The 10739-nt window shown below is 46.6% G+C and overlaps 1 long non-coding RNA gene across 1 annotated transcript; it reads left to right on the top strand.

Annotated features, from left to right (window-relative positions):
• The first annotated feature begins 4324 nt into the window (after window positions 1–4324).
• LOC147344058 (uncharacterized) lies at window positions 4325–10739 on the top strand. Its single transcript, XR_015155647.1, has 2 exons — window positions 4325–4680; window positions 8036–10739. It is a non-coding gene; the product is annotated as an uncharacterized LOC147344058 (long non-coding RNA).

The following is a 10739-nucleotide window of genomic DNA, read 5'->3' as shown; positions in this document are numbered from 1 at the left end:
GAGAAAGTAAAATGAAATATCAAAAAATATTTTATTAGTCCAAGAGAAGGCAGACAAGTGCAATGAATAAACAAAAATGGAATGGAAAACAAGTAGCAAAATAACGGATTTAAACACAGCCATATCTGTCATTACTTTAAGGGTAAAAACCCCAATCACAACTCAGAGGTGATTCAACTGGATGAAAAATAAGACTCAAATACATGCTATCTACATGAGATACACGTTAATCATGAAGACACAAATACACTGAAAATAAAGGATCATTAAAGATATCATGGTACCAGGGGCAATTCTTTAGTAAAACAAATCTAAATCTGTAGGCATCTAAGAATAGAATTTCAAAACTCATGAAGAAAAAAATAAAAGAAATGAAGGAGGAAATAGACAAACCTCTAATTGTGGTTAGATATTTCAATACTTCTCTCGCAAAATTTGACACAAGCAAAAAAAGTCATTAAGGAGCAACATCAACCAACTTGATAATCACTTTGAAAACATTTTGACAGTTTCTTAAAAAATTAAACCTACCTTTACTCTTTGATCCAGCAAATCCACTCTGAGGAATTTACTCAAGGTAAACAAAAGCATATGATCACAAAAAGACTTGTTTACAAATGCTTATAGTGATTAACACCTTTTTCAGGCCCACATGGGAAACAACCCAAAAGTACATCAACAGATGAATGGATAAACGAATTGTGGGATATCAATAAACTAGATTTTTACTCAGCAATAAAGAAGGATAAGGGCTTTCCTGGTGGCCCCACGGTAAAGAATCCACCTACAATGCAAGAGACAGGTGTCCAATCCCTGGATCAGGAAGATTCCCCTGGAGAAGGAAATGCCAACCCACTCCAGTATTCTTGCCTGGGAAATCCCATGGACCGAGGAGCCTGGCGGGCTACAATCCATGGGGTTGCAGAGTTGGACCCACTGAGCAGCTAAAACAACAACACAGAGGGAGAAACTATGACAAACATATCCACATGGATGAATCTTGAAAAACTTTATATTGAGCAAAAGAAGTCAGATCCAGAAGAGTACATACTGCATGATTCCATTTGTATGAAGTTCTAAAATAAGGAAAACTAATTTACAGGGACAGAAAATATATTAGTGGTTGACTGGAGGACATGTTGACGCCATAGACATGAGAAAGCTTTCGAAGGTGATGGATATGCTTTATTTCTTGTCTGTGATGGTAATTATGCAAATGTATCCATTTGACAAACTAGTTGAGCTGTACACTTTAAAATGTGTGCAATTTAAGATATGTAAATTGTGCCACCAAAAGATTGACTATTTAAAAAAAGAGTCTGAGAATGTAAAATGGTCCAGCTACTGTGGAAAACAGTTTGACAGTGCCTCAGATAGTTAAGCATAAAGTTACATTATGACCTAGCAATTCCACTCCTAGGTATATACCCAGATGCTGAAACAGACACATGTACAGGAATGTTCATAGCTGCACTTTGCACGGAGCTGAAAGGTGGAACCAGCCCAAATGTTCATCAATGGATGAATAGATGGACAAAATATGGCACACACACACACACACACACACACACAATGGGATACTGTTGGCCATTAAAAGAAATGAAGTAGTAATACATACTACAAGGTGATGAACCTCAAAAACATTATGCCAAGTGGAAGAAGTCAGACACCAAAAGTCACATATTGTAGGATCTCATTTATATGAAATATTCAGAATAGGTAAATCCGTAGAGATAGAATTCAGATAGTGGTTGTCAGGGACTGAAGGAAGTGGGGAGATGGGAGAAAACTGCTTAATAGTTTTCCCATTGCGGGGACGGAAATGCTTTGGAATGAAGTAGAGGTGGTGTTGTCCAACACTGTGAACATGCTCAATGTCTCTGAACTGTTCACTTAAAAGTGGTTAATTTTGTGTTATTTGAATTTTACGGCCATAGAAAAGAGGAGTTTCTTCCATTTCCAATTAAAAGAGAAACAGAAACCAAATTTGCCTCCATGCCCAAAACAACCAAAAAGAATGGACAAAATACACAAAACAACGATTTTCAGGACACTTAAATCCTTCAGAATCCTGCAGCTGCTGTTTTCCCGGTCACTTCCCCTCCCCGCTGCACAGAGACTGGGACAGAGGCTGGAGTGACTGTGGTCAGCTGGACACCAGGCTCTGCTCCATCCGCATGTCTCCCCCTCTCCAAGTCCCTCCACCCACTATGTCTTTCCCGATCCCCCATGCCCAATACCAGCTCCAGAGCTTTTTCAGCTCCCTCACAGCCTGCCAAAGCTTCACTGGAAAGGAAGATCGGCCCCAATTCCTACTTGTGCCCTGCCCTTCTGCTTTCCATGGACAGAGGAACCTGGTGGGCTACAGTCCAAAGGGTCACAAAGAGTCAGACATGACTGAGCCACACAGGCACGCACTCTACCCTTCTCCGTGTGCGGCTCCAACCACCCTCCCCAGCTCATCAGTTGTCCCCAGCCAACAGCTGCGTGTCTGCTGCTCTGGGCTCTTCTCTCCCCTTCCTACACTGAGGACAGCAATTCCAGGACTCTCCCTGACCGCTCAAAGGCCCAACCCAGCCCCCACTGTCAGGCACTTCTGGGGAAGTCCCCTGCTGTCACTCCAAGGAGATTGAAACAGTTTGGTTCTGCTTAAAGCTTCTGTTGGAGGAGTTTGTCACACATGCTAATGAACAGCCGGGCTGACAACAGACACAGCGGCAGAAGGGGCAGGAGTGGATTCTCATGAATTCTTCCTGGCTGCTGGGCTTGATAAGATTCAGGGAGATGACTGGGGCCTCTCCTAAATCCTAGACCTCCTCAGGGAGGTCGCTTCACCTCCCTGAGCAGCTAAGCTCTCAGGCTGTGCTTCTGGGGCCCTCCTGGGCTGGGAGAGGCAGGAAGGATGCGTGGGCAGAGCAAGTGTGGTCAGTGGGCTGGTGTGGAGGGCTGGAGGGCCCAACTTCTGTCCGTTATCCCCACTGTGCCCAACCTCAGTGGCTTCTAAGCCAAGACAGGAGTCGCTGAGCAACTTATCTGAGGGTTTCAACAAGTCAGGACAGCACCCTTCCCACCACTATTCTTAGTGACCCTTTTCCTTCAGACATGAGTGGCTCTTACGCATTGTGCAGCATTCTGAAATACAGAAAACACAGAGGAAAATTAAACTACATGTGATCACATCACCTAGAGACAACCATCTTCATTCTGTTTTCATTTCTTCCTTATTTTCCTTCTGTTTTTAATGTATATGATTTTGAAAGCAAAAGTGGGTTCATGAAAATCATAGTGATGATTATTGAGCAAGTGCTTACCTGGCCTGGGTAGTTTATGCTAAGCCCTTCACCTGGATTGTCTCAATTTTTGCAATAACTCTGAGTGATGATATAATTATTATTCTACTTATGGAGTAACTGAAGCTTAAAGAAGTTAAGTAGCTTGTCTAATGTCATCCAGCAATGAAATAGTGGGGCTCGGATTTCAACCCAGGAGATCTGATTCCAGAACTGGCCCTCTCACTCTTAAGTGTTTCAAAACCAACTAAATATCCTTAAATGTCTCTGAGTCCTTAGCCTCCAGGGTAATTTTTAATGACTATACAATAGTCTATTGTTAGAGGTACCATAATTTCCCTAAACCCCTATCAGAGGACATCATGTTGTCTTGAATAACACATTCTCCAACGAGCATCCTTATAGTTAAATATTTGCTCACAAACTAAAATTAGACTCCTTGGGTCAAAGAACATGTATAATTTGAAGGGTTTTGATACACATTGCCAAGACTGTCCTCCAAAAATAATGGACCAAATTATGCTTCCTACATCCCCATCCACACCAGACTACAAAGCATTCTTCATTCAAGTGATTAGAGGCAGCTCAAATTCTGCTGCACGAATAATAAAATTTAGATTAATTAGGAGCTCAGGGTAGCCCAACCTTTTCCAGGGGGAATTCCATCCCCCTAGAGCAGGAGAACTAAAGCCAGACACAGGACAGCAAGGAGCCTGGAGTAGAAAGCAAGGTCCAATTTCTGCTTGATTGAATCAGCTCAGTAATTCTAAATTTCTCAGAAATGCCTTGTTTCAGCCATTGTCACAGAACAGTCACTGTCAGTGATCACAAGGGAGAATACTGTGTCAAATGTCATGAGTCCCTTGGCTGCCGAGTCCAGCTGGCAGCAGCCTGGAGCAGGGTGAGGACAGAGACCCGGGGGCCAGAACTCGTGGGTTCTCATCCCAGCCCTGGCACTGCTTACAAGCCCGAGCAAGACGAGCCTTGTCTCCTGCATGGGCCAATGCTGAGGGCCTGTGGTTCCTGCCTGCTCCAATCATCTATGTCCCAGAAGGAGACACTAACAAATACTAACAATTATTATGCTCCTATGAGATATCAGGCACACACCAAGCCCTTGGCTTGTGTCACCACATTGAATCTCCCCAAATCTAGGTGGTCTGCTTTGTGGTACTACTTTGGTCTTGTTTGACAGACAAGCAACCCAAGGCACAGGAAGCTTGAGAAATCTGCTTGAGGTTTGACTGGGGGCAAACGGCAGAGCCAGACATTGAACCCTGGACGGCCTGACTCACTTCTGGAGGGACGGCACTTGTCAACACTGGGCCACGGCCACGCTCCTATGATTCTGAAACAAGCTCCCTGAGGAAAGAACCATGTCCGAAGAAAGGTAAGGACCTCAGCCCCAATTACCCCATCTCCTCTTTCTAGTCCATGCTGCTGCTGCTAAGTCACTTCAGTCGTGTCCGACTCTGTGCGACCCCATAGACGGCAGTCCACCAGGCTCCCCCGTCCCTGGGATTCTCCAGGCAAGAACACTGGAGTGGGTTGCCATTTCCTCCTCCAATGCATGAAAGTGAAAAGTGAAAGTGAAGTCGCTCAGTCGTGTCCAACTCTTCTTGACCCCATGGACTGCAGCCTACCAGGCTCCTCTGTCCATGGGATTTTCCAGGCAAGAGCACTGGAGTGGATTGCCATTGCCTTCTCCCTTCTAGTCCATAAAATAACCCTAATCCATGACTACATTCCTCCTGAGTATCAGAACAGGCCCATAGAGTTGGACAGGAGCTAAGCCACCATCAAGAATATTCCCCACAGGGAGAAACTAAGACAGCTTCCCACAATCAGTTGCCTTTCAGCCTGAAATGATGACCCCTTAGTCCTCCATGAGTGTGGTGGTAACCACCTCAGACTCTTGTGTGTAACTTAGGAGACTTTCCTGTCTGAGGGAGAAGGGGAATGATCACCCAGGCCTGCACCCGAGGAAAATGCCCCCTCACTCAACCTTGAGCGACCAATCACCTTCAGACATATGGGTCCCCCCACCCCCACGCTCTATGGGATTTCCTGACTGAAATGCGTCCTCATCCCTTCAACAGTGATTTTGGAAGACCTATTGGTCAGGCACTTTGTTCTAGGTGCTGGGGGTACAACGATGTCAAAATAAAAACTCTTGTCTTCAAGGACTTTTGATGTAGTAAGGAACACAGACTGCAAACACGATAAGGAAATTATATGACATGTGAGATGGGGCTTCCCTGATAGCTCAGTTGGTAAAAGAATTTTCCAGCAATGCAGGAGACCCTGGTTCAATTCCTGGGTCAGGAAGATCCGCTGGAGAAGGGATAGGCTACCCACTCCAGTATTGTTGGGCTTCCCTTGGGGCTCAGCTGGTAAAGAATCTGCCTGCAATATGGGAGACCTGGGTTCGATCCCTGGGTTGGGAAGATCCCCTGAAGAAGGGAAAGGCTAACCACACCAGTATTCTGGCCTGGAGAATTCCATAGACTATATAGTCCATGGGGTCACAAAGAGTCAGACACAACTGAGTGACTTTCACTTCACTTGTGAGATGGTGACTTGTGTGTTCTGGAGAAACACAAAGCCAGGAAAGGGGAGAGAGAAGGTGCAGGGAGGAAGGAACCAATGTTAAACAGGGTGGGAGGGAAGGATGTCTGAGAAGGTGATGTGCAAACCTAGTTAGGACTTAAAGGTGATTAAGGGGCCGGTCAGCTGGGTGTGTAAGTAGTTGCAAGTGCAAAAGCCCCGAGACAGTAGTGTGGCTGGCACACGTGTGTGAAACAGCAAGGAGGCCAAACACAGATGAAGCAGCGGGGAAAGAAACAGGGGACAAGACAGACAGGCGAGGAGGGCAAGGGCTCCAGAGCACACAGGGCCTCCTTGGCGCCGTCACAGCTTTGTTTGACTTTTACTCAGAACGATACAGGGAGCCCTTGCAGGGTTTTGAGGAGAGGGGTATCGTGACCCTGCTTGCACTTCTAAGGGGTCACTCTGGCCCATGTGTGGAGATATGTAGGGGTAGGGCTGCCGCACTGGGCCAGGAACACCAGGTCAGGATCTGAAATATTGACCCTCAGTAAGCATTTCTTGAGAGATGTGAGTTGAATGCCTGGGTGTAAGGCCAGCTGAGAGTCCATGAAAAGAGTAAGACAAAAGGAGGACAGAAGGGGGACCAGGGGACACGGTTACCAGGGCATCGGGCAGCCGGGGCTGTGGTGTATAGACCTGCCAGGTGGAAGGAAGAAGCTAGTGAGACTGGTAACTAGCTGGCCAGCAAGTGGCAAAGCCTGTGGTGGCAGCCGGTCCTGTGGGCAGATGGCGTTTGTCCGCTCCTAAGCATTTGGTTTTTTCCACTCCTCTAATACTTCCTAAACTCCTGCTGTGTAGCCGGTGCCTTAAACAGAGAGCTCTAAACAAGACAATCAAGAACCTGCTGATTTCATGGGGAAGATGGCTAAGCAATCATATAAATAAGAAATAAAATAATTACAGGTTGCAGCAAGTGCTGTGAAGGATGCCGCATTGATATAAAATAACTGGGGTCTAAGCAGAGATCTAACTAACCAACCAGTGAAGGGGAAAGAGTATTCCAGACAGAGAATACAGCATGTGCAAAGGGCCTGGGGAGGGAAAATCCACAGTCACCCTAGGAAATAAAAGGAAAGCTCCACGGGTTAGAAAGTTAAGCAGGGGCCCTGATACTCCCCACTTAGGTGGCCCAGGACTGTGAAGGGCTCTGCAGGAGGAATAGGACTGGGAGAACAGATGCTAGGAATACCTGCTGCAGGTAAGTCTTGGGCTCCAGGGATGCTCACTCCCCCAAGAGACCCCAGGAAAAAGCCATCAGCACCAGCAGCTCCAGGACTCACTCAGAACTTCAAAGGGCACCAATAACTGTTGCTATTAATAAGTGATCCAAGCATTTTAATACGTTTACACCTATTCCATGAGAGTCATATTTCTGCTTAAAAACAGAGAGAAGAAAACATCAAAACAGTCATCCCTTGGTAACTTCAGGGGGTTGCTCCAGGTATCTGGTATTTGTGTATATCAAAATCCATGGATGCGCAAGTCCCTAATATGAAATGGCCATGGTACAGGCAGCCCTCCGTATCCACAAGTTTCACACTCACAGTTAAACCTGCGGATGCAAAACCCATAGATAGGAAGGTCCTGACTGTACTGTACTCCTTCTGGGTGGCACCCCAAAACAAAGGAACTCTATACTAACTCTATACTAATTTTAAGCTCAATTTTTTGGTTAAAATGGAAAAAGGAAAAACAAAACCCATGGGAATGCTAATTAAAATTTGCCTGCATCATACATTTTTAAAAATCACAACATATGCCAGTTCTATTCCAACTAATGTGAAAATGTATATTAAATTTATGATATCCCACTAAAGGAAAGACCCTATTCCTCAGGATAACAGGGGGAAAAGGAGAGACAGTATTTCCCTACTGGTCCAGTGATTAAGGCTCCACACTTCCACTCAGGGGGCACAGGTTCGATCCCTGGTCAGAGAATTAAGATCCCACATGCCGCATGGTGAAGTCAAAAATTTTTTTAAACAAACCAATTAAAAAATGGATAGAACCCTTCTAGATGATACAAACAGGTAAACAGCATTTGCCAACAAGAAAAATCAAATCCTCTCTCAAGTACTTCTAAAGTAACATCAGCAGCATCTTCCCAACTCACAATACCGTCATCTCCCTTCTAGAAACCCTGGAAGCCCCACTTCTCCCAGGCTCGAGTGCAGACACCTGACCCCAGCTGGACCAATGGAACTCTTGCCCAGGAGCCTGGATGGCAAGAGAGAAATGGCTTATCAGTCTTGACAGACGGACAGAACACATGGGAGACTGACTCAGTAGTTCCCTGCCGCCTCACCTGCCCCATCTTCTGGGAAGTGAGAAACCACCCAGTCTCCCCACAGGTATAAGCCCTTTCTGTGGCTGGATCTGGGGAACCCAGGATAAGCTGAATACACAAGGGCTGGGGCATCCAGGATCCCCATCCAGATGCAAACAAAGCACTTTCTCCTTGGGCCTCCCTTTCTCCATCTAGAAGACCATTGAGTGCCTCTTGCCACTCTACAGACTGTGGCTCCTAAAGACAAAAGCAGTTTTGGTTGGGAGTTGGGAGGCAGATTTAAAGTTCCTACCTGTTGTAGTCTGAATATCAGTGTGTCCCCCACCCCCAAATTCATATGTTGACATCCTAACCTCCAAAGTGACTGTATTTGGAGATAAGGCCTGTGAGGAGGTGATAGGTTAAAGGAGATACTACAGGTGAGGCCTTAACCCTATGGGACTGGCATCCTTATGAGAAGAGGAAGAGACACAAGCTCCCTCTCTTTCTCTCTCTCTCCCTCTTTCCCTCTCCCTCTCTCTCTCCCTCTCTTTCCCTTTCCCTCTCTTTCTCTCTCTCTCTCTCCCTCCCTCTCTTTCCCTCTCTTTCTCTCTCTCTCTGTCCTGGAAGGACACAACAAGAATGCAGCCACCTGCAAGTCAGGAAGAGAGCTCTTACAAGGAATTGAATCAGCTGGCACCTTGGTCTTGGACTTCCCAACCTCCAGAACTGTGAGAAAATAAGTTTCCTTTGTTTATGCCACACAGTCTGTGCTATTTTGTTATGACAGTCTGGGTTGACTAAGAAGTCACCTCTTTCTCAAAATTGGGCATAGGAGGCTCTCCTGTGGTGAAGTTGCCCAGCAGCACCACCTGAAAGACCTCTTGAGCACACACGGCCTGCTGCAGACAGCAGGCACCAGCTTCCAAGGCATGAGCAGGAAGGTTCTTTGGCAAGCCCCCCAATCTGCCCTGGCCTTGGCCCTTGGCCACCCCACTATCAGGATCTGAGAGCAGACACAATTCTGCCAGCTGCCTGGGTGTCCATCCTCTGGTCCATTGCCTGGTCCATTCCTGCCGATTCTTCATGGGCAGAGGCAGCCCCACTGGGTAAATGAGCAGCCTTGAATACAGGAAGCACAGCCCAGGACTGGCTGGCCAAGGAGAACTGGCCCCTCCTGACACGTTTCCCAGGCTTTCCTGCTGGGACATGTGGAAAGTGCCAGACAGGCAGGGGCGGGCTTGGGGGGAGGCCATGGAGCACTGGGGACTGGATGGTCCTGAGCCCTTCCTCCAATGAGGCTGCAATCACCCCAGATGCATATAGAAACTCCCCTCCCCCTCCACTTTCATCATCTCAGTTGACACACGGCTTCCCCTAAAGCTCCCAAAATGCTATTTTCATTCCATTGTGTTTTCACTCATGTACGAAGACCTTAACATTCACTAAGATGGAAGACAGGGAGGCTTCCGAGGTAGCTCTAGTGGCAGTCTCCATCCGCCAACACAGGAGACTTGAGAGACATGGGTTTGATTCCTGGATCAGGAAGATTCCCTGGAGTAGGAAAGGGCAACCTGTTTCAGTATTCTTGTCTGGAAAATTCCATGAACAAAACGATCCAAAAATGGGAGAGAGGGATGACAAAGCAGATCTTTGTCCTATTTAAAAGTGAAAGCTTGGCTCCTCAAAATCCAACTTTTACATCTTTTAAAAAATGTTTCATCCTCCCTTTGTAGCTTTCTCTCTCTCTTAGGCTTACATCTTGCTTTGTGCCCTTTGCTATTACCTCCTGAAGAGACCTGAAAAAAACAGAACCACAAAAGCCTCTCTCCGTCCTCCCTTGGCTTCCCTCCCATCCCCTTTTCTACACACCATGCCCACTGACGTCATTCTCTCCCTCCAAACCTGTGCCCACAAGCCAACCTCTCCTGAGAAGCAGACCTGCTTGGGACACATTCCCCTGGCGTTCTGTGGGTTTCCAGTCCACAGACTCACCTATCCCTTCCCCAAACCGGCTTCTGCTCCTCTCAACACTCTCAGGGACCTCACCTGTGCCAAGTCACCTTGGCTCTCAAGCTTGGGCTCTTGGTTCCTCATTCCCTGATCTAGAGCATCACAGAGCCCCCCTGCCTGCTTGTCTCTGCTTCTGTCTCCTCCTTACCACACCCAAATGTGCCCTTGCTTGCTCTCCTCTGAACTTCTCCAATAAACTCACAACCGATTACCAGCTGGGGAACTTGGGAAAAGCCAGTTTACTTCCTTGAGCTTCAGTTATCCTCTCTGCAAAATGGGTATAATGACCGCACTGCAAAGGGCTGTGGTGAGGATAAACTCTGGTACCATATGTAAACTTTGGTACCTAGCACCATGCTCAGTAAGTGCCAAACAAATGTTAATGTGTCTCTCCTTCCCCCCACTTCTCTATGATGTGGTTTATCCTCTAGGGGCAAATACGATTTCGAGAGCCACAGTTTGCCAAAGACATCCTGCAATTTTCTGCTTCCAGTCACCAGCTGCAAGGGTATTGAGTGTCATTTCTTTCCCATATTAAACCAAGTTAATATTGTATAAAA

Source organism: Bos grunniens, chromosome 26 (genome assembly GCF_055505025.1).
Source record: "Bos grunniens cultivar Pamir isolate PY7600 chromosome 26, Bosgru_T2T1.0, whole genome shotgun sequence".
Lineage (NCBI taxonomy): Eukaryota > Metazoa > Chordata > Mammalia > Artiodactyla > Bovidae > Bos > Bos grunniens.
The sequence above is the reverse complement of the archived record's forward strand: the minus strand, read 5'-3'. Positions and strand labels throughout refer to the sequence as shown.